A 24,027-nucleotide genomic window follows, 5' to 3' on the forward strand; every position below is an offset into this window, starting at 1 on the left:
GACTCAGAACTTAGAGCTCTGAGACTAGCTCAATAACACTAAACATCAGGTTGCAATTTAAGTTAGCAAAAGGCAACACTAAGATTATCCTGCAGTTAACTCAAGCAACACACAAGTTAGGAGATCCTAAAAAGGGGAGGGGAAGGCTGTTACAAACTTTCTAGAGACCAACCTGGCTATATATACCAACAGCATTAAATAGCACACTCTTACTTCTGTGATTCTGCCTCTAAGAGTTCACCTGAGAAAATACCCATTGCGGAAAACAAAGACTTAACTACTAAGATAACTATCTCAGGAGTGTACAAAATAGTAAAAACTGGAAAACTAGATATCCAACGATAGTAGGGAAATGGTTAATGTATAATATATCCCCAGTAGGAAAACTAAGGAGCTATTAAAAACACAATCTAAAATACACAAAATGAGGGATTTCCCTGGTGGTCCAGTGGTTAACACTCCGAGCTCCCAATGCAGGGGGCCCAGGTTCGATCCCTGGTCAGGGAACTAGATCCCACATACATGCCACAACTAACAGCCTGTATGCTGCAACTAAGACCTGGAGCATACAAATAAATAAATAAAATATTTTAAAAATAAAATACAGAAAATGAGACTATTTCAGGTTTTTAAAGTATAAGAACTACACAAGCACCCACATGGGAAAAGAAAAGACATAACATACCCTCAAATATAAACAGGGGTGGTTATCTAGCTGGTGAGATTACATGTCTTTTTTTTTTTTTTTAACATTTCCATCACAAATATGTATTTCCTTTGCAATAATTTCTAACAATAAAATTTATAAATAATATTCCATTGATCCTGTTGGTCTTGTGGCCAAAATAAAACTTCATTAAATCTTAATTCCATTCATTCTGTTCATTAATAAAGGCAGTAAACAGGAAGAAAACAGAACAAAAAACAACTTAAGAGTGATTTCTTCCAAGAAGAACATATAACAATTGTAAATATCTATGCATCCAACACAGGAGCACCTCAACACATAAGGCAAATGCTAACAGCCATAACAGGGGACATCGACAGTAACACAATAATAGTAGGAGGCTTTAACACCCCACTTACACCAATGGACAGATTATCCAAACAGAAAATAAGTAAGGACACACAAGCTTTAAATGACACATTAGACCATCTCGACTTAATTGATATTTATAGGACATTCCATCCAAAACTACAGAATACACTTTCTTCTCAAGTGCACACAGAATATTTTCCAGGACAGAGCACATCTTCGGTCACAAATCAAGCCTCAGTAAATTCAAGAAAATTGAAATCATATCAAGCATCTTCTCTGACCACAATGTCATGAGACTAGGTATCAATTACCTGAAAAAAACTGTAAAAAATACAAACACATGGAGGCTAAACAATTCACTCTTAAACAACCAAGAAATCACCAAAGAAATCAAAGAGGAAATCAAAAAATACCTAGAAACAAATGACAATGAAGACACAACAACTCAAAACCTATGGGATGCAGCAAAAGCAGTTCTAAGACGGAAGTTAATAGCAATATAGTCCTACCTCAAGAAACAAGAAAAATTTCGAATAAACAACCTAACCTTACACCTAAAACAATCAGAGAAAGAAGAACCAAAAAACCCCAAAGTGAGCAGAAGGAAAGAAATCATAAAGATCAGAGCAGAAATAAATGAAAAAGAAATGAAAGAAACTATAGCAAAGATCAATAAAACTAAAAGCTGGTTCTTTGATAAGATAAACAGAATTGATAAACCATTAGCCAGACTCATCAGGAAAAAAAGGGAGAAGTATCTTCCAAGACTGAACCACGAAGAAATAGAAAATATGAACAGAGCAGTCACAAGTATGGAAATTGAGACTGTGATTAACAATCTCCCAACAAACAAAAGCCCAGGGCCAGACGGATTCACAGGCGAATTCTATCAAACATTTAGAGAAGAGAGAACACTCATCCTTCTCAAACTCTTCCAAAATATAGCAGAAGGAAGAACACTCCCAAACTCATTCTACGGTTCACCATCACCCTGACACCAAAACCAGGCAAAGATGTCACAAAAAAAGAAAATATCACTGATGAATAATAGATGCAAAAATCCTCAACAAAATACTAGCTAACAGAACCCAACAGCACATTAAAAAGATCATACACCATGATCAAGTGGGGTTTATCCCTGGAATGCAAGGATTCTTCAATATATGCAAATCAATCAATGTGATACATCATATCAACAAACTGAAGGATAAAAACCATATAATCGCAATAGACGCAGAAAAAGCTTTTGACAAAATTCAACACCCATTTATGATAAAAACTCTCCAGAAAATGAGCAGAGAAGGAAATTACCTCAACATAATAAAACCCATATATGAGAAACCAAAAGCCAACATCATTCTAAATGGTGAAAAACTAAAAGCATTCCCTCAAAGAACAGGAACAAGACAAGGGTGCCCACTCTCACCATTATTATTCAACATAGTTTTGGAAGTTTTAGCCACATCAATCAGAGAAGAAAATGAAATAAAAGAAATCCAAACTGGAAAAGAAGTAAAATTGTCACTCTTTGCAGATGATATGATATTATACATAGAAAACCTTAAAGATGCTACCAGAAAACTGCTAGCATTAATTGATGAATTTAGTAAAGCAGCAGGATACAAAATTAATATGCAGAAATCTCTTGCATTCCTATACACTAACAACAAAAAAGCAGCAAGAGAAATTAAGGAAATTCTCCCATTTATCACTGCAACAAAAAGAGTAAAAAACCTAGGAATAAACCTGCCTAAGGAGGCAAAAGGCCTGTAAGCAGAAAACTATAAGACACTGATGAAAGAAATCAAAGACGATACAAACAGATGGAGGGACATGCCATGCTCTTGGATTAGAAGAATCAACATTGTGAAAAATGACTATACTACCCAAAGCAATTTACAGATTCAGTGCAATCCCTATCAAATTACCAACGGCATTTTTCACAGAAATAGAACAAGAAATCTTAACGATTTGTAGGGAAACGCAAAAGACCCCAAATAGCCAAAGCAATCTTGAGAAGGAAAGATGGAGTTGGTGGAATTAGGCTTCCTGACTTCAAACTATACTACAAGGCCACAGTGATCAAGACAGTATGGTACCGGCACAAAAATAGGAAGGAAGATCAATGGAACAGAATAGAGAACCCAGAGGTAAACCCAAGCACATATGGACATCTTATCTTTGACAAAGGAGGCAAGAACATACAATGGAAAAAAGACGGCCTCTTCAATAAGTGATGCTGGGAAAATTGGACAGCTACATGTAAAAGAATGAAATTAGAACACTTCCTAACACCATACACAAAAATAAACTCCAAATGGATTAAAGACCTCAATGTAAGGCCAGACACTATAAAACTCCTAGAGGAAAACACAGGCAGAACACTCTACGATGTACATCAAAGCAAGATCCTTTCTGACCCATCTCCTAGAATGGAAATAAAATCAAGAATAAACAAATGGGACCTACTGAAATTTAAAAGCTTTTGCACAGTGAAAGAAAGCATAAACAAGACAAGAAGACAACCCCCAGAACGGGAGAAAATACTTGCCAACGAAGCAACTGAGCAAGGATTAATCTCCAAAATATATAAGCAGCTCATGCAGCTTAATACCAAAAAAGCAAATAACCCAATCCACAAATGGGCGGAAGACCTAAATAGACATTTCTCCAAAGAAGACATACAGATGGCCAACAAACACATGAAAAGATGCTCAACATCACTAATCATTAGAGAAATGCAAGAAATGCAAGAAATACCACAATGAGGTATCACCTCTGACAGGTCAGAATGGCCATCATCAAAAAATCTAGAAACAATAAATGTTGGAGAGGGTGTAGAGAAAAGGGAACTCTCCTGCACTGTTGGTGGGTGTGTAAGTTGGTTCAGCCACTATGGAAATCAGTTTGGAGGTTCCTTAAAAAACTAAAAATATAACTACCATATGACCCAATAATCCCACTACTGGGCATATACCCAGAGAAAACCATAATCCCAAAAGAAACATACCATAATGTTTATTGCAGCACTATTTACAATAGTCAGGACATGGAAGAAACCTAAATGCCCATCAACAGATGAGTGGATAAAGAAGATGTGGCACATATATACAATGGAATATTACTCAGCCATAAAAAGGAATGAAATGGAGCTATATGTAATGAGGTGGATAGACCTAGAGACTTTCATACAGAGCAAAGCCAGAAAGAGAAAAAAAAATACTGTATGCTAACTCATATATACGGAATCTAAAAAAATGGTACTGATGAACCCAGTGACAGGGCAAGAATAAGGATGCAGAGAATGGACTGGAGGACACGGGGTTGGGGGGGGGGTTGCGAAGGGGAAGCTGGGACGAAGTGAGAGAGTAGCATAGACATATATATATACTACCAACTGTAAAACAGACAGCTAGTGGGAAGTTGCTATATAACAAAGGGAGGTCAACTCAATGATGGGTGATGCCTTAGAGGGCCAGGACAGGGAGGGTGGGAGGGAGTCGTGGGAGGGAAGGGATATGGGGATATACGTATAAATACAGCTGATTCACTTTGCTGTACCTCAAAAACTGGTACAAGAGTATAAAGCAATTATATTCCAATAAAGAGCTTAAAAATAAAATAACAAAAAAGTTATTTCTTAAACCTGCTTAGAAAAAAAACAAATAGAAAACAGGACAGTCCTTTAATACGTCCTTTAATATGGCACTAAAGAAAGGCAAAGGTTAACGTGCCAATTTGTACTTGGATCTGTGAGAAACTAAAAACAAAATGAGAAAGGACACTGACTAGACCCCTCCAGACAATCCGGTACCGCACGCTCCTCGGGCTGGTGGTGCACAGAGTTCCTCCAGACAAGCGTGGGCTCCTCCATCAGGGCAGAGGTTGGGGGGGCGTGGGGTGCAGGGGGAGGTAACCATGAGCCAAAAGGGTGCCCAGGATGGTGAGGGGTCCTGCAAGGCAGGGGCGAAGAGTTTCAAGAAGGAAGAGGGATCAGCCAAATATTGCCGAGAAGTGACCAAGCATTAGGAGTGACAAAGAAAGGGTCTCTGAGCTCTGCTGTGCTGTAAAAAGTACTCAGCTGAACTCAAGCTTGCGTAATCACAACCCTCCACCTGGCAAGATCACTGGTGACCTCTGAAACCACGCTCCGGCAGGGGAGCAACCAGACAGTAAGAAGATGATAAGAGGGAGGAGGAAACCACTGAGGCCACAGAGGAGCACCACTGGGTCAAATGAGAGGAAGCAGGGACAGTGGGATCAAGAGAAATGAGGAAACGGACGTACCTGTAAGCAGAGAAGGAGCTACTAAAAGAGGAAGGCCTCCCAAGGGACCAGTGAAGGCAGAAATACATAATTTTGCCACTTGATTATAATAGTTTATTAGAAAGGAAATAAATTAACATTCATTATGCCAGATACCCAAGTCCTTTGTGTGTCTTTCTCCCTCCCTCCAGAGTCCACGTATGATAAAGTGTACCACATGGCGACGTCTCCAAGTTTAAAACTAGAATCTCTGGACAGGATGGGGATTCCGCACTCCCAAATGATATTTCCTAAATAGTTCCTAAATTATTTTAAGATACACTAAACCACTACTTGCGACCCAGATCAAAGCACACTTCATATGAACAACAAAAACACCATTCATCTTACTCAACTGGATTTTTGACCTTATGCTAAATGAGAAATTCCTTGAAGCTTTCCTATAAAGTCACACCCTTTTCAAAGTTCGGAAGAGAGTGGGAGTCAGGGAAGTGGTGGAAGAACACCACAGGGGGACAAAGGGGGAGGATGAGAGAGGCAAGCTCCCTATAACACCCACTGCAGGAAATACGCTGGTTTTGTGCTAAGAGAGAATGGCAGGAACCCACCTTGATGTGGGAGAGGCCCATTTTGAATGTAAAAATTAAAGTAGCATTTCTCAAATACCCTGCGAGTTTTGAGATATTCAAAGGGCTTTAAGGCGGGGGATGGTAAACCGTGAGCCTAATTAAAAGAACGTTAATGGGTGCGATGCTGGACTATCCAAGACTCAGCAGAGATGAGGACAAGGGCTGGCAGCAGAGACCCTGGGCAATCTCAACACCCAGCTACCCAGCACTGAGGAGAAACCACCCTCCCTCCCCGCCAGAAAGCGAGCGTAGATGCAAAAGACCCTCAGAGAGGCAAACGCCGAGCAACAAAGTCTAAGGAAAACATCAAGATCTCCACTAAGGTCTCAATGCTAAAGCCAAAGTCCCGGTTTCAGTCCTCACCTCCCTGCGGCCCTGGACACTGAGGGCCAAACTATCTTCCTTCCGGCTTCCAGGACCTCGCTCTCCTGGCCCCCCTTTCACTTCTCTAGCCACCATTCCTTCTCACTTTTCTTCAAAAGCTGGGGCTCCCCCGGGCTCTGGCTGGGCCTCTGCTCAAAGTGCACACACTCATTCATAGCTTCCTGTCAATTTCACCTACCTCCTCACTCCAGATGGACACGTCTACCTACCGGAACATTCCATGCAGATGACCCACAGGCACCTTGAACCAGCAAGGCCAAAACTTATCCAAAAATCTCCAAATCGGCTCCTCCTCATAGAGAAAGACAGCGCTCTCTACCCAGGGACCCCTGCCAGCTCTTCTGGACTCTCTCCCCTACACCTGCACAGTTACCCATTACCAGCCCTGTGGCTCCCATCTCTGCAACGCTTCTCAACAGCAGCTTTTGCTCCAGCCCCACTGCCTCCTTCAGTCAAACTGAACTCCAAATGTGTCCTGCTCCTTTGCTCTCTCATTTCCGTGATGCTGTTTCTGCACACCTCCTACCTCGGGCAGGGCCTGGCACCAGGAAGGTGCTTACCAGGAAGGTGCTTACCAGGAAGGTCTAACATTACTGCCCACTTTTTTGAGCAAGGCACACTGTTCTAAGAGTTTTGCACATATTTTATCCTCACAACATCTGTATTTTACAGATGAGGAAATTCAGGTGTGTGGAAGTTAGCTAAGTTGCCCAAGGTCTAAGTGAACCTGGATTTAAATCAAGTCAGCTTCTAGAGCCCGTGCATTAACCACTAAGTGCTCTGCTGCCTCCCAGTAAACATTATGGGTGTGAAGAGTCAACCCCATTAAATAAGATAAACACTGAAAAGTATCCATGCAACTTTGCAATTAAGACATCAATAGTGATGTAAGCAGAAACCTGTCTCATTAGGGGCTAAGGAGAGAGTATCATTTCTAATAGCCACCATTTAAAATGTGTCATGAGCCAGGCCCCATGCCAAGTGCTTTACATACATCATATGTTCTAATCCTCAGCACACTGCTAAGCAGATATTACTATCCTCATTTTACCGAAGAGGGTAAGCGATTTATACAAGGTTACACTACAGAAAAAGTGGCAGTAAGTAATTAAGATTCTGACTTAATTCATCTGACCCCAAAAGCCGTGCCATCAATCACAGTACCAGGGTTGATTAAGTAGGTTTCCAATCAAATGCCAGACAGGAAAAAAAAAAAAAATCACACGCCACAGATAAAGTTTATTTTAGTCACAGACTTGAATAAAAGCACACTGAAGGTTGATTTTTCTGAGGTTTAAAATGGTTACCTTATTTCCCATCTCTTTATCAAAACAACTCTTACCTCAGCACTCTCATCAGGGTATAAAGCAAAGACCAGTGGAATCTCCCATCAATGTTTTCTTGTTTCTTAATCTAATACGATTCTCGGTGCAGAAGAGATTTTCAAAAACTTGTTTCACTCAACAAGTTTAAATGATCAAAAGAGGAATCACAACAGAAAGCAAGAAGTTTCAGTTGCTAGACGTGCATTTTTAGGCAACATCAGGACCCAAAGCCAAAGGGAAAAGGAACAACATGGGCTGATATAACTTCATAACTTATTTCCAAAATTCAGACGTTGGCTGTATTTCTACTCACTTATAACTAATTAATGCATTGCTCCATTTTCAAAATCATCATATAAAATCATGGGAACCTTCAACACACTCCCTCTCTCTTTTTAACAAATAAATTCCTCTTAGTCCCCAAAATGAAAATAATGTTATCTCTTTGTTCTTAGTTTTTACAAACTATCATCACCAAACACTGTTCTATAGTCCCCAGGACTACACTTAGGTATATAAGTACACACAGAACAAGCTGTAGACCTCTGGTCAAATTTATCTCCTGTATGGGAAAGATAATTTAAGGATTTCTATGTTTGTCAAAACAAATTCTACATTGAAATTCAATGTGCTAAAAACCCTATCTTTTCTCCATTTCCTTTTTTTCATTTTAATTTGAATGTCAATGAAAAAAATTTATTTTTTATAAATTCTAGGGTCCTCTTACATGGCAATATTATTCTGTGGCATGTTAATATTGACAAAACATTCCACAGATCTGCCATTCCTGTTACGACCACACTTTTTCAGACACTTGTCTATAACAAGGAGGAGTGAGAGCAGTGGGTAGAGAGGGAAGAAGAGTTACAGAGAAGCATGAGAAAGTTAGGATGGTCCTGAGCATGTTTAAAGAAAAGTTAAAGTTGAAGCCAGTGAGGTCCTAAGACTAGTGAGAACGTGCCAGGGCGATGACATGGCGTCCTGTGGGAACAGCTCCAGAGGTTCTTCAACAATCGGGTAACAGAAACAAACAGCATCTCTGTGAAGTGAACTCTCACTTACAAACACTCAGGAGACAGTTAAGAGCCTGCCATTTATCACTGGGCTACAGCAGAGTGGCAGGGATGCTACTAGAGCTGTGCTCCTGCAAACTAAACACAGGCACTGAGACAACTTGCAGACAGCAAATTTAATTTCCTGATTGTTAATACCAGACAGGAATTATAATCAGCAGCTTTTTCATTGCCCTGAAAATGAGTTAAGCACCGCTTCATATTATTGGCTGTTTAACAGAACAAGACAAACTCATCAAATGAAAACAACTCTCTAGAACCCAGAAATCCACCAGAAGCCAGACTGGGTAGCACGTATTTTCCTGTCTTAGAAAAGCACTTAACCCTTAACCAGCTACCTCTGTCAATACTTCCAGGCATCTACTGCCCAGTTACCTAGACTAGGTGCCCTTCCACCAACTGGCCCGAGCTTTTTCACTGCCCAGCTGATTCCGAATGACCCAAATCCTCCCTATCCTTCGAGGTCCACCTCGAAGGTCACTTCCCTTATGAAGCCTTTTCTGATCCTAATCAGAAGAAAATCCGTAATAGCTGGTATCTCTATATGGCAATTAAGTCCTACCACATTTTATAGCCTATTGCTTTCTCTAATTAAGTTCCTTGCGGGCAGAAACTATAATTGCACTTAAGTCTGTCTCGCTTCCCTGCAGCAGCTGCAGCTACGGCCCCAACAGAGCAGGTGTGCTCAATCAGCACTTGTGATCTCAGTACCCAGACACCAGTGGCAGCCCTGATTCCAGTCCATCTCAATTAGGTCACAGAAATTCTTCCTGGACCTTTACTACGAAGTCTACCCACTGCCTCCTTACTCCCAGAGAGTACATAGGCTTGGAGTCATGAAGTACCTCTTAGCTGCACAACAGGTCTATTTCCTTTGAGAATCCTTAGATGAAATGAGGGAGGAGGAAGGTGCCCACAGCATCAAGCACGGATGGAGCATTCATCTACAGATGGGATACAGAATCTCGGATTCCACGCTGACCAGGAAGAGTGCTACAGTGGCAAACCAACAGTCATCATCAACCCTGAAGTTCTGCCTCCCGCCACCTCCCAGAGCGGGCTCACCTTTGAAACAGGAAAGTAGCAATTCAGGAGCTTTCCTGCTTTCAAGCAGACCGCAAAGAAGCTCATCATTCAACACTCAGCCAAGGCTGTCATCTGTTAGTTGAGAACTAAACTACAGACACTGGATTCTTCAACAAAGGCCCCCTCACCAGCTGTCCACCGGTTATGGTGTTTACACAATTCAAAACAGCACAACAGGCCTAGTTTTATTCCGGACGGTGCCTATCAAGGGAACTAGAACTACGTGCCTCCAGATTACCTTGACGCCACTCAATTTAGTCTATCAAAACATGAGTAAAGATGAGAATCCACCCCGTCTCTGGATACTTACCAAGCTTGATACAGAAAATACCACTACTTTTCATTTTCAGTGTCTACACATACGCAAGTCTCTCTCTCTCATCTTCTGAGATGTGCATCCTTTGCAAACGGAGGTGTAACGCAAACACAACCCGAAATCAAAAATGGCAAGCTACCAACACGTTCCCCGTGCCAAATCCAAATTATCCAGGCCTCAGCTCCAGACGTGGGAAGTCCCGCCATCTCGAGGGCGGCCACGGGAACCCCGGCTCCGGGGACGCGAGTGGACAAACCCCGGTGGCGGGCGACCAGGCCGACGCCACCAGCGAAGGCCAGACCCGGGCCAACCCCCACCGGCGGCTGGGGCTGCAGCCCGAGAAACCCGAGGGAGAAACCCGGGCAGCTGAGCCCCTCCCGGCCCCGCGTCAGCCCCCGCCGAGCCCCGACCCCGACCCAGCTCACCCCGCCCCGGCGGGCAGCGGCGCGCCCCGGGTCCGGCCGGGCCAGCTGCTCGCCGGACGCCCGCGGCCGCTCGGGGCTCACTCGCGGTGGCGCGCGGCGGGCCCGGGGCCGCTCGGCACCATCCTCCCCGCCGCGCCGGGGGCAGCGTCCGGCTCCGCGGGGCCGACGCGAGGACCAGAGGCCAGTCGGGCTCCCGTCACCGCAACACGGGCTCGTCTCCGGGTCCAGCAGCCGTGCTTTCCGGGTAGGGGGAAAAAAAAAAAAAACACCACCACCGCCAACGCCGCCTTGACCTCCGACACCTGGCGTCCGACGGCGGCGCGGCCGGGACAAGACTCCTCAGTCGCGGACGGCGCAGGCCACGCCTCCTGGTTGAGTCACGTGGGGGAGCTCGCGCGGGAGTACGTGGGCTGCGTGCGTGCGGGCGTGGAGCGCGGGACGTCTTTTTGTTTGTGTGTGAGTGGGGTGTTGTGGGAGCGATCGTGGTGAATGTGTGTGCGTCGGCGTGCGGTATGTACGAGAGCGTGGGTGGTGCACATGCCTGGACCTCTGTGTGAGTCTGCGCGCGAGCTTAGTGTCTGATGGGTGGCGGCTCAAGGTGTGTGCGTGTCTCTGTGTCTCTCTGCTCCTGTATTAATCACTGCTGGTGAACGTGTCGCTTGGTGCACTCAAACGTATGAAATAATCTTGTAAAATGATTTTAAATAATTTGGTAAAATAAACTTGATATTGTCCGATGCACTTAAAAGATATACATCTTCTCTGGAGAATACGTGTTACCCTGGAGAAACACTTTCACATCCGCACAAGCAGACCAAACAATGTTTACAGCGTCGCTGTGTGTACACACGAAGAATTGAGGAGGGGGGAGAGAGTTCAGGACCCTGAGAGCACAAAGGGTATCGTGTTGGAGGCTGATCTTTAGTTGAGGGGGAAAAAAAATAGGACTGTGTATCCAGGCGAAGAAATGATGCCACGCCAAGAAGGCAAGCACTGTTGAGACTGCTGTTCCTATGATTTCGCAAAATGAAACCGATGCTTTCAGGTCGATGCTTTCCACGATAATCTACTAAATAAATAATACTTTGGCTCTTTAAAAAAAAAATTGAGGGGGAAAAATGAAAACAAATGCCCACACAGTCAAATGTAAACCTAGACTTAGGTATATTCATGTATAATCAAATACAAAAGAGCTGTGGAAATAATTGAAAACCGCTGACACAACAAGGGGTCTCAACCTCAGGGAGCAAATCATAAAATGATACATTGCCGCATAATTCCATTCTATAAAATTCTAAAACATGCTAATCTAATGCACATATTGTTTAGAGATGCATACGTAACTGGTAGAATTCTGACAAGAAGCGAGAGAAAAGATGCACAAACTTCATGTTAAGTGTTAAAATGATGGAACTGGGGAGGAGCACACAGGGCACTTCAAAAGTAATGGAAATGTTCCCTATCTTAAAAAGGGTCATGGGTACACAGCTATTTAATGAATTTGTTATATTTTATGCATAACTTAAAATTTTTATTTTGTATCTACTAGATAGCTAATAAAAATGAAAAACAGGAGGGATAAACTGGGAGATTGGGACTGACATATACACACTACTATATATAAAACAGATAACTAATAAGGACCTACTGTATAGCACAGGAAACTCTTCTCAATACTCTGTAATGACCTACACGGGAAAAGAATTTTAAAAATAGTGGATATATGTATATGTATAACTGATTCACTTTGCTGTACAGCAGAAGCTAACACAACATTGTAAATCAACTATACTCCAATAAAAATTAATTTAAAAATAAAAATAAAATTAAAAAAAAGAAAAACACTGATTCACCATTGAACTAGAACGCTGTTGAGTGTCCAGAAGATGGTCTATCACGTGACAAAGACAGCAGAAGTTGCTAAGTACTTAAAATAAGTCAAACCTAAACGTCGATGTGAAGTCATTCAAGAGTCATGAAAGAGAATAACTGTACCCCAAAACTTATATCTTTTGACAAAGGTATTAATAGCTTTCAGCTGGCTTTCAAAAGAAGCTGCTTAACTTCCTAGTAGAAAGTAACTAAATCAAAGATAACATTTCTATCCTTAAGATTATATACCCTCAACCTTAAAGTTGTTAAAACAATCCAAATTATATAAGTGGAGGCTTTGACAAGCATGCCAATGCGAGTAGTGAACAACTGCAAGTGGCCAAGGGTAATTTAAATCGGTTGGTGTATATGGATTAAACTTCAACTTGGATTGTGAAGGTGAAAAACAATGTGGTGGATCACTGTGTCAGGATAAATATATGCGGTCATAAATTTAAAATGTCTTGTCAATTCTGTGCATCAAAGTCCAAATAGCAGTAAAAAAATTTAACGCCACTATTTTCATACACACATACTTTTTTTGTGTGTGGGGGGGGGGGGGTCGAGGGGGAAGCTGTTATTGCATCAATGAATGTCTTACACTCAATGCAATGTTGGAATCAATAAACACTCGTTGAATAAGTGGAAGAACAGTAAACATTTCATAAAAGAAGAAATATGAATTCCAACAGGTAGAAAAAGATGTCTTGGTAATAACGATAAGGGACACACTGAGGATAAGCAGATAGCTTGCTGGGAGGGAGGGTATTCCCAGCAGAAAGGAGAACAGGAGGCTCTGGTCGGAGGTAGGATTTGGGGTCTAGTCCTGGCTTTGCTGCTCACTGTCTGGACCCTCCTTGAGCAAGTCACAGACGCTCTGAACCTCACACTCTTCTTTCCTAAGGTGGAGATGATGATATCGGCTTATTCAAGTCCGTAAAAATCCTCCAAGTGTTCTGTACACCGTAAAGCGCCATCCAAAGATAAGTTATGTGCTGTGAGAGTTAACCGTGGTAGGACCAGAAGTAACCTTAGCTGGTCCCATCCCCTGGTCATCATGCTGATTAGACTAGTGATGCTTTGTAACCCTTGGATTCAAGGAGCTTCAGAGCTGTTTATGTCAGCTTCTCAGCATTATTTATTGGTAATAATCAGACTGACGATTTACACCCACTCTCACTGAGGTGTGAACGGGCTCTGCGATGGAGGAATGGAGCAGGATTAAGCCTATGTGACTAGCAAGATTTTTTTTTTAAAGGACTCCGCTTTGGGCTCCCTGTTCCAAGGTGTTCCGTGCGCATGTTGATGGTTCTTGATGCAAGAGAGAAAGTGAGTTCCGTCTTGGCTCTTACAAAAAACAGATAATAGGACCTGGCCTTTTCAGACCTCTTGCTACGAGAGAGCCTTTGGCTGTGATGCAAATCCCTTACTTTAATATTGTTGCTACACTGTTGTTGTTCTCTCTCTCTCTCTCTCTCTATATATATATATATATAAAATAAAGTGTAGCGTTGTCATTTAGGATCCTGTGAGTTTCTTGAGCAGCCAACCCCTGTTAAACCCTTCTTAATTGCCACCATTCATGCAGCTGGTATCAGAAGTAGGCTTTCCCGAAAACACCAGCTCATTCTTAACTCAAAATATGGCTAAGGCATGATTTAAAAAGAAAAAGGATGATTCTGATACAGTGGGTGAAAATGAGCAAGCTACCCTTGGTTTGAAGTAGCACGGACTGAAATGAGATACTTATTAATAATAAAACTTTCCAGTAAGTCTAGAAATGAAAGAATCTGAACTTCAGGGGCTAGAAAAATGGATCAGGAGGGAAATGCAAACCGACGTCAGGTTGTCAGCTACACATTCAGTCCTGTGGTTGCTGCTTTGAGCAGCAGCAAAATGAAAGCAAGTTCAGAATCTCCATGGGTTGAGCTGTGCCCTCTCTGGCTGGCATTATAATTTTTGCTGAATCCACTAAGCCTGTGACACCCATGACAGCTAAGAAAATAATTCAAGTGTGACAAGATGACAATGGAGGGCAGGAAACCATGGAAATAAGGGATTATTCTGTGAAGGCATGGAGTCATTTTGTAGATCATTGCAGGTATCATCCGGACAAACCTTTGCTGAAATGACTCCTGAGAAATTTAGAACAAGGGGCAGTGTCTCTGCTTTGAACACTGCCGACAAGAGGGGGAGTATTGGGCCACCCCCTGCCACCTTCTGGTTGGTTAGTATCTTTGTGAGGATGGTTCATGCAGACGCCCTTAGATTAACAGAATGGATTAAGAGAAGGGTCCATCAGACATATCCAGAGAAGGGCAATTTTACTGCCCCTCCCTGTGTCCACACATACTGAAGATGCAGAGGCACTGCTGGCGCAGGCAGGGTTGGGCGACCTGTATAATCATGGAACCGAGTCACCCAGGCTATGGACCAAAACCATAATGCAAGGAATCCCACTGGCATGGGCACCATATATGACTTTGCTATTGAGACCACAAGAGAATGTAAAGGAGGCAACCTCAAATCCTTTATCTCAACGACCACATAGGGAATTTCAAAATTAAAAAAAAAAAAAAAAAAAAAGATGGTGTAGCCACTTTGGAAAACAGACCGGCAGTTCCTCAAAAAGTTAAACATCGAGTTCATATTTGACCCTGTGATTCCCCTCCTGGAGACCCAACGGAATGGAAAACATGTTGACACAAAAATGTGTACACAAATGTTCGTAACAGCATCAGAATAGCCAAAACATGGAAACAGCCCGAATGTTCACCACTTGATGAATGGAGAAACAAAATGCACTATATCCATGTAAGGGAACATTATTCCCCCATAAAAGGGAAGGAAGTATTGATACATAATATGGGTGTATCTTGGAAACATACTAAGTGAAAGAAGCCAATAACGAAAGACCACATATTATATAATTCCACTGACATGAAATGTCCAGAACAAGCAAATCTGTGGAGACAGATACTGGATTAAAAGTTGCATAAGGTGGGAGGCGATTGGAGTGTGATAACTAAAGGGGAGTTTCTTTGGGGGGCAATGAAAATGTTCAAAAATTGATTGTAGAATGGTTGCACAACTCTGTGAATACACTGAAAACCACCAAACTGAACACTTTAATTGGATGAATTGTAGGGCATATGAATTATATCTCTATAAAGCTGTCTTTTAAAAAATTAGGACTTTACAAAGGAAAGAAAATGAAAACAAGAAAGGGAATAACTTTTCATGTGAAAATCTTGACAGTTAATGTTTAAATGAAAATAAAAAAGGAAGAAATTGACAGAGTGCCATAGAAACCTGGATAGAAATTTTATGGGAATCTGAGGTTCCCATGACTAAGTCTCCTCAAAGCCCCTAGGATGTAAAATCCCAAGGCTTACAGAAATTTCAGAAAGAAAAAAGTTCCAAGAGCCTACAGCATCAAATTCCAAAATACCCACTTGTAATATAAATGCGGTTGTTCTTTGTCCCATACTTGCAAATTTTCCTTAAGATCGGGATTATTTCAAATTTTAAAATAACTGACATTTTTTATTTTTAAAAAAAGTCAAGGCCAGGATGGAGGAAGAAGATTGACATAAAGGCTGGGGTCCCTTGACCCAATTCCCTGTGGGGTTCCTAAGGCCTTTTACCCATGTGTGGGTGAAATAAGTCTTCTAGTTCTTCTGGGTACAGGAGCAGTTCCAGTACTGCCCAGGCCTGCTCATTTGGCGGCAACAGAATTAATCCAGGGGGCTAAGGGGATGCTACTGAGAGGGACCAAAATGAAAGTCTGGTTAAAAGTTGGAATATGTGATTTTCTTTTTTTTAAACGTACCCTGTGGCGGTGTCTCCTTTATGGGCTGTGCTCTTTTTGTGGAACTGGGGTGGGGAAGGCATGATAGAGAAATCGTCATAGGAGTCATCCCTGCTGTACCCAGTTTTCTTCTCCAATACTGGACCTGGGAGTCTCTGCACTGGAACTACAGTTCAGGGCTCCAGAGGCTGGAAATAGTCCACAATAAGATACCATGTCTATTACTTTGGACCTAACTGCAGGAATTCCAAAGGGATTGACGGGACCGATGGTTCATTCCCCACACCCTGCCACACTGGAGCTGACTGTCGAAAATATTTTGTTGCCTAGTAGACAGGATAGTTGTATTCCTCTGCACTTAATCAGAACCTCAAGATGAAACCAAGTGGAGGCCCTTCCATGTCTCGTCCAGTTGCTGCCACCCATACAACGGGAGGGTCCTGCTTCAGAGGGGAAAAAAAAATGGATTGAAATTAACGATATATGGAAGAAGATGAGACTGCTGCCGAGGGAGAGGGACAGAATAAATTGTTGTTAATCTCAATGCCTTGTGAGACGCTTACAGCAAAAGAATAAATATTGTCTCTTAGTTCTGACTCACAAGATCCTCAGGGCAAAGTACCTGTTTGCCAAAACCTCCTCCTCTTTGAAAGAGCCAACAAATGATCTGACCGCTGTGGAAAACAGTTTGGCCTCAGAAAGTTAAACATAGAATTATCGTGTGATCCAGCAATTCTCCTCCTAGGTACCAAAAGAATTAAAAGCAGGAACTAAAACAGATACTTGTATACCAGTGTTCATCACACCATTATTTGCAAGAGTCAAAAGGCAGAAGCAACCTAAATGTCTACCAACAGATGAATAAACACAAATGATATATACATACAATGGAGTATAATCTTAAAAAGGAATGAAATTCTGATACATGCTACGATGAGACTTGAAAACAGTATGATCAATGAAATAAGCCAGACACGAAAGAATACGTATTAAATGATTTCACTTATACGAAGCAGCTAGAATAGGCAAATTCATTAAGACACTTCCCTGGTGATGCAGTAGTTAAAAATCCACCTGCCAATGCAGGGGACACAGGTTTGATCCCTGGTCCACGAAGATCCCACATGCCGAGGAGCAACTAAGCCCGTGCGCCACAACTACTGAAGCCTGTGTGCCTAGAGCCCTTGCTCCACAACAAGAGAAGCCACCTCAATGAGAAGCCCACGCACCACAACGAAGAGTAGTCCCGCTCACCGCAACTAGAGAAAGCCTGCATGCAGCAACAAAAACCCAACACAGCAAAAAAAAGAAAGAAAGAAAGAAAGTAGAATAGAGGTTACCAGGGGCCTCAGGGGTGGGGTGGGGGTGGGGAGTGAGGAGTTTATTGTTTAACAGGTATAGAGTTCCTGCTTGGGATGATGAACAAGTTCTAGAAGTGGGTAGAGGTGACGGTTGCACAACATTGTGAATTATTTATTTATTTATTTATTATTAATTGAGGTATAGTTGTTTTACAATGTTGTGTTAGTTTCTACTGTTATTAGTTATCTATTTTATACATATTAGTGTATACACATCAATCCCAATCTCCCAGTTCATCCCCCCCCACCCCCCCACCTCCCTGCTATCCCCCCTTGGTGTCCATATGTTTGTTCTGTACATCTGTGTCTCTATTTCTGCCTTTCAAACTGATTCATCTGTACCATTTTTCTAGACTCCACATATATGCGTTAATATACAATATTTGTTTTTCTCTTTCTGGCTTCATTCTGTATGATAGGCTCTAGGTCCATCCACATCTCTACAAATGACCCAATTTCGTTCCTTTTTATGGCTGAGTAATATTGCACTGTGTATATGTACCATATCTTCTTTATCCATTCGTCTGTCAATGGACATTTAGGTTGCATCCATGACCTGGCTGTTGTAAACAGTGCTGCAGTGAACATTGGGGTGTGTGAATGTACTTTAATGCCACTGAATTGTACACTTGAAAATGGTCAATTTTATGTTATGTATATATGCCACCAAACTAAAAAAAAAAGTGAGCTAACAGCATGGTATAGTAAGTTCCCTACATATGAACCAGTTCCTTTCTGAGAGCACATTTGTTAAGTCCAATTTGTTCATAAGTCCAACAAAGTTAGTTTAGGTACCCAACCAACACAACTGGCTATACAGTACTGTACTGTAATAGGTTTATAATACTTTTCACACAAATAATACATAAAAAACAAACACAAAACATAAAGAAAGATTTTTTAATCTTACAGCACAGTACCTTGAAAAGCACAGTAGTCCAGTACACCAGCTGGCATACAGGGGCTGGCAGGGAGTGAACGGGCAAGAAGCGTTCCTGCCTGGAGGAGGGAGAGGAGGTGGGAGGTGGTAGAGCTGAAGGGTCGTCAGCAATAGAGGATGGAGGGCGGGCTGCAGTTTCACTCACACCTGATGTTGATGGCACGCACGTTCACATCTTTGAAAGTTCTCAACTTGGAAGGTTCCTACGTAGGGGACTTACTGTACCTACTGAACTTCTGGGCATGGTCTATGTCCTCACAAGGGATGAACAGGTGAGAGGTCTGACTGTGTGACAGTCTGGACCAGGACAGGCGTGGCTATGCCTTCGGGTTCCCATTTCCTGTATGTATGTTAGTATAGAGGATGTGTGGTGGGAAGCAGCTTGCGGGACCGTTTCCCTGGTTAAACTCAGAGTGTACAGATTAACGATGATCTGAATGAACACTTCCTGGTCACTCTGTAAACCTAAAACTGTTCTTAAAAGAAAAGTTTATTTAAAAAATTGTGTGGGTATTGTGTTGATGAAGGTTTAAGAAAAGTACCAAAATATAAAGGCAGAAGGTTATCCGCGGCAGGACCCATCTGTCATTGTGTGTAAAAATAGCTATTTTCTCTCTTGTTGGGTGGAAAAAAAAACATAAGGAAGTGGACGGGCAATAGGGACATTTGAATCACTGACAAAAGGAAAAGAGTTAGGTATAATTTGGTGGGCCTACCTTCCTGAGAATGAAGAGCCAGAAATGCACATGGATGGTTATGAGAAACACTTGTCCTGGTCCAAACTGTCACACAGTCAGACCTCCCACCTGTTCGTCCATTGTGAGGACACAGACCACATCATATGCAAACCAAAGGGTATTTAGGAATATAGTCAATAAGTACGTAATATCTTTGTATGGTGTCAGATGACAACTAGACTCATCGTGGTGGTCATTTTGAAATGTATAGAAACATTGAGTCACTATGTTGTGTACTAGAAACTAACATAGTGTCATAGGTCAATTATCTTCAAAAACAAACTCCTGGAAAAACAGATCAGATTTGTGGTTACCAGAGGCAAGGTTTGGCGGAGGAGGCCTTAAGATGCAGGTGGTCAAAAGGTACAAACTTCCAGGTATAAGAGAAATAAGTACCAGGGATATAATGTACAACGTGATAAATGTAATTAACACTGCTGTATGTTATCTATGAAAGTTAGAGTAAATCCTAAGGGTGCTCACCAAAAGGAAAAAAAAATCTCTTTTTTCTATTTCTTTAATGTTGTATCTGTACCAGATGATGGCTGTTCGCTAAAGTTACTGTGGTATCATTTCATGATGTGTGCACGTCAAATCAGTGTGCTGCAGGCCTTAAACTTACACAGCACCATATGTCAATTATAATTCAATAAAACTGGAAGGAGAAAACAAAGTCAGTCTATTTAGCAAGGACTACTCAGTTGATCTTGCCCTGGGGGGACTCCATATTTTCGAGTTTCATGTTTATTTCCTAACTGTTCTAAAGCGATTAGCGCTCAATAGCAACCACATGTCTGGGGGATGAAACGGCACTGGCTCAAGACAAGACAGCCCTAGGAGAACAAGGAGCTGGGCCAGGCGTAGTTGGCCTGGTGGAAATCACTTTGAATACGGATTCAAACACACTGATGAAAAAGGCCTTGGAGTGCACGTTGTCTCAAAGGTATCCTATCCCAGGAGGAAGGAGAGGGGTGTGTGAGCTGCCTGGAATGGTCACAGGGCACTTGGTCAAAAGGGTCTTGCAATTTGAGCAGATGCTAAGGCCACGTGGCCACACCCACAGTGGAACAGCTGCACATCAACACAGCTGGGTCAGTATCAGGGCGACCCAGGCACAATGGCCAGGAATTCTCCTAGCAGAAGCCCAGGCTCTGCACTTACAGGAGACGTATCTCAGTGGATGGAATTTTTACTGGAAAATGCAACCTATCAGAGCGCCACGACTTTGTTCCCACAACTGAGTGCTAACCATTTTTTCCCTAAAATCCAAGTCGCAGGTATTGGACAGATTTTAAACCGGACCAGAGTGCTCCCTGTGGTGAACACGTGGGCCCCGTCAAGGGATTCCTCCTGCTGGGAACGATCTGTCAAAGCATGTGACCCGAGAAAAGGAGTTTGGTTATAGCCTCAAGATGTTTGGAGCCTGAAATAACAGAGACAAGGGCTTTAACCTGTACTCCCATGAGAAACAATATATGGCACATGAGAAAAGGTAAATTTTGTTGGGGGGGGAATCGATGATAGATTAATTATGGTTTAATCAGTCAACAGAATTACCCCATAAAATGTAGATCATCATTGGTCAGGGAGGAGAAGAACTGTCAAGTATAAAAACGTTTGTGCTGGTGTTACTGGTTGAAGGAAGTGTCTGTAAATGAATACTAACGCCTCAGATGACTGCAAACATCGGGAACCTGTGTGCACATTTGGATTCTCTACCTGGACAGGGTCCCTGTTCCCAGGTGTTCTGTGCTCATAGGGTGACAGCATTTGGTTGTGATACCTTTCCTTACATTAATAGCTGTTGCTATCTTGTACCCTTTTCCTGAGAAAAACTCTAGATTTATAAGCATTGCCATTTTGAGTCCTGTCATTTTGGGTCTTTAGCAATTCAAACCTGTTTACCACCCTTGGGGCAGTTTTCCTGAACTCATGATCACAGTCTTCTGATGGGTGGGCTGACAAGGACACATCCCCTCTTTGGTATTCCTCCCCCCAAACGCTAAAACCCGAATCTGATCATCAGGAAATGATCAAACAAATCCAGGATGAGGGACATTCTGTAAAACATCAAGCCCACGCTCTTCAAATATATCAATGTCGTGAAAAGCAAAAAAACAATCCTTTCACAACGTTTATGTATGTCAAATCATCCTGTGTACATGTTAAACATCTAACAATTTTATTTGTCAACTGCACTTCAGTAAAGCTGGAATAACAAACCCAAACAAATACAGTTGCGCAATTGTTTAGATCAAAGGAGACTAAAGAGATATGACCACTAAATGCAGTGATTAATCCTGCACAGGAAACTGGATTAAAAAAAAAATCTATTAAAGACATTACTTGGAGTTTGGATTTGGTCTGTTTACTGCATCAATGTTAAATTTCTGTTGTTATGTAAAAGACTGTCCTTATTCTTAGGAGATATGTATCTAATGTATTTAGGGATATTGAGTTATGATATCTGCACATAACTCTCAAATACTACAGGCAGAGAGTGATTACATGTGCAAGTAGGGGGTCGGGGAGGAGAAAGAGAGAGAAAGAGAGAGAAAGCAAATGTAGCAAATGGTTAAAGGTATGAATCAAGGAGAAGGGCATATAGTTTGTTCGTCATAGTATTCTTGCAATATTTTTGTAGATTTGACATTTTTCAAAATAAAAAATTTAGGAGGAAAAAATAACAATCACTGTACTACATTAGGCCAGAGGTCAACAAACTTTTCAGCAAAAAATATTTTAGGCTTTACGGGCCACAGGGTCTCTATTGGTAACTATTCATTTCTGCCATGTAGCATGAAAGCAACAGAATGGATGGGAATGGCTGTGTTCTAATAAAACTTTATTCACGGGGGGGGGGAGTCAAGGAAGGGAGGGAATACGGGGATATGTGTATAAAAACAGATGATTGAACATGGTGTACCCCCCCAAAAAATAAAAAAATAAATTAAAAAAAAAAAACTTTATTCACAAAAGCAGGTGGTGGGCCAGATTTGGCTGCAGGCCACATGTTCTGACCCCTGCTTTAGGCTGTGAGAAACTCAAGGCTGCATCCCATGGTCGAATGGAAATTCATGGCTGGAATTGACAAATTCTCTTGAAACATGAATCAAATATAATAGCTTGAAATGCTATAATCCTATTCATCTAATAACTAAGAACCTAACAGCCACATCCCACTTAAAAAATTCTCTCCTCTTCTTCATCTTTTCTCTAATAAAAACTCTTCAAATCTCATTATCTTCCTGAAGCCCAAGGTCTAAAGCACCAATGCCTACCATCCTTTCCCTTCTCAGTTCTCTGAGATCTTGGGGAGAGTTGGTATAAAATGGTGCTTTGAAGTGGGGACTCTGTGGGGGTGTAAAATGATGCAGCTGCTATGAAAAACAGTATGGTGGTTCCAGAGAATTAAAAAGAGACCTGCCATATGATCCAGCACTTCCGGGTGTATATAAAAAATAGAATCAGGATATTGAAGATAGCTGCACTCCTGTGTTCACTGCAGCACTACTCACAGTCACTGAGACATGGAAACAACCTACATGTCCACTGACAAATGAATGGATAAAGAAAATGTGTATACATATGATGGAATGCTACTCAGCCTTAAAAAAAATAAGGAAATTCTGTGCAAACTATTATATACCAAACAGATAAACAACAAGGTCCTACTGTATAGCACAGGAACTATATTCAATATCCTGTGATGAACCATAATGGAAAAGAATATAAAAAAGAATATATGTATATGTATGTATAACTGAATCACTTTGCTGTATAGTAGAAATTAACACAACATTGTAAATCAACTATTCTTCAATAAAATAAATTAAAAATTAAGATTTTGGGGACTTCCCTAGTGGCACAGTGGTTAAGAATCCACCTGCCAATGCAAGGGACAGGGGTTCGAGCCCTGGTCCAGGAAGATCCCACATGCCGTGGAACAACTAAGCCCGAGTGCCACAACTACTGAGGCTGCACGCTAGAGCCCGAGAGCCACAACTACTGAGCCTGTGTGCCACATCTACTGAAGCCCTTGCACCTAGAGCCCGTGCTCCACAACAAGAGAAGCCACCACAATGAGAAGCCTGCGCACCACAGCGAAGAGTAGCTCCCGCTCTCCACAACTACAGAAAGCCCATGCACAGCACCGAAGACCCCATGCAGCCAAAGAAATAAATAAATTTATAAAAAAAATTAAAAAGATTTTTAAAAAAGGGAAATTCTGAAGCCTCAGTGGGTGGCGTCCTCACTGTGAGCCCCAACCCCGGCAACAAGCCCATGACTCAGTGAGCCCTGACCGTGCTGGTGGTGGTGAGTGGCGTGGTGCTGGTGTACCTCGTTGTCAGGACGGTCAGGATGAGAAGAAGAAACCGAAAGACTAGGAGATACGGAGTTTTGGACACTAACACAGAAAACATGGAATTGACACCTTTAGAACAAGATGATGAGGATGTTGATAACACATTGCTTGATGCCAATCATCCTCGAAGATAAGAATGTGCCTTTTGATGAGAGGACTTCATCTTTCTACTACGAAGAGCAGAATTTCTATGTCTAAGGACTAAAAAGCCACTTTATCAATGGGGGGGGTATTTAAGTTACATATATTACGATAACCTTTCATTTGTTGTTGCAATAAATATGTATCATTTTGTTATGTATTTCTCCCTATAGAAGTGCTCTTAATGGGCTCAGAGTTGTTGGCAGTAAACTGCACTATTATAATAGAGATCTGAAAACTACTTTAAAGCAGGGTG

At 42.0% G+C, this 24,027-nt stretch overlaps 1 protein-coding gene across 3 annotated transcripts in view; it reads right to left on the reverse strand.

The window, feature by feature from the left end:
• The window catches only part of TMEM248 (transmembrane protein 248), a 28,265-nt gene extending 17,592 nt beyond the window's left edge, over nucleotides 1–10,673 (reverse strand). Inside the window, exons 1-3 of one of the 3 annotated variants that reach the window (XM_057749287.1) lie at nucleotides 10,544–10,638; nucleotides 9,782–9,874; nucleotides 9,562–9,660 (exon numbers count right to left, since the gene is read on the reverse strand). The gene's annotated coding sequence lies outside the window, so the exon portion shown is untranslated. Of the gene's footprint in view, nucleotides 1–9,561; nucleotides 9,686–9,781; nucleotides 9,875–10,543 lie in introns of those variants that run through there. The other 2 variants (XM_057749286.1, XM_057749288.1) reach the window with 2 other exon arrangements.
• Between the last annotated feature and the right edge of the window lie 13,354 nt (nucleotides 10,674–24,027).

This window comes from Hippopotamus amphibius, chromosome 9 (genome assembly GCF_030028045.1).
Source record: "Hippopotamus amphibius kiboko isolate mHipAmp2 chromosome 9, mHipAmp2.hap2, whole genome shotgun sequence".
Classification (NCBI taxonomy): Eukaryota; Metazoa; Chordata; class Mammalia; order Artiodactyla; family Hippopotamidae; genus Hippopotamus; species Hippopotamus amphibius.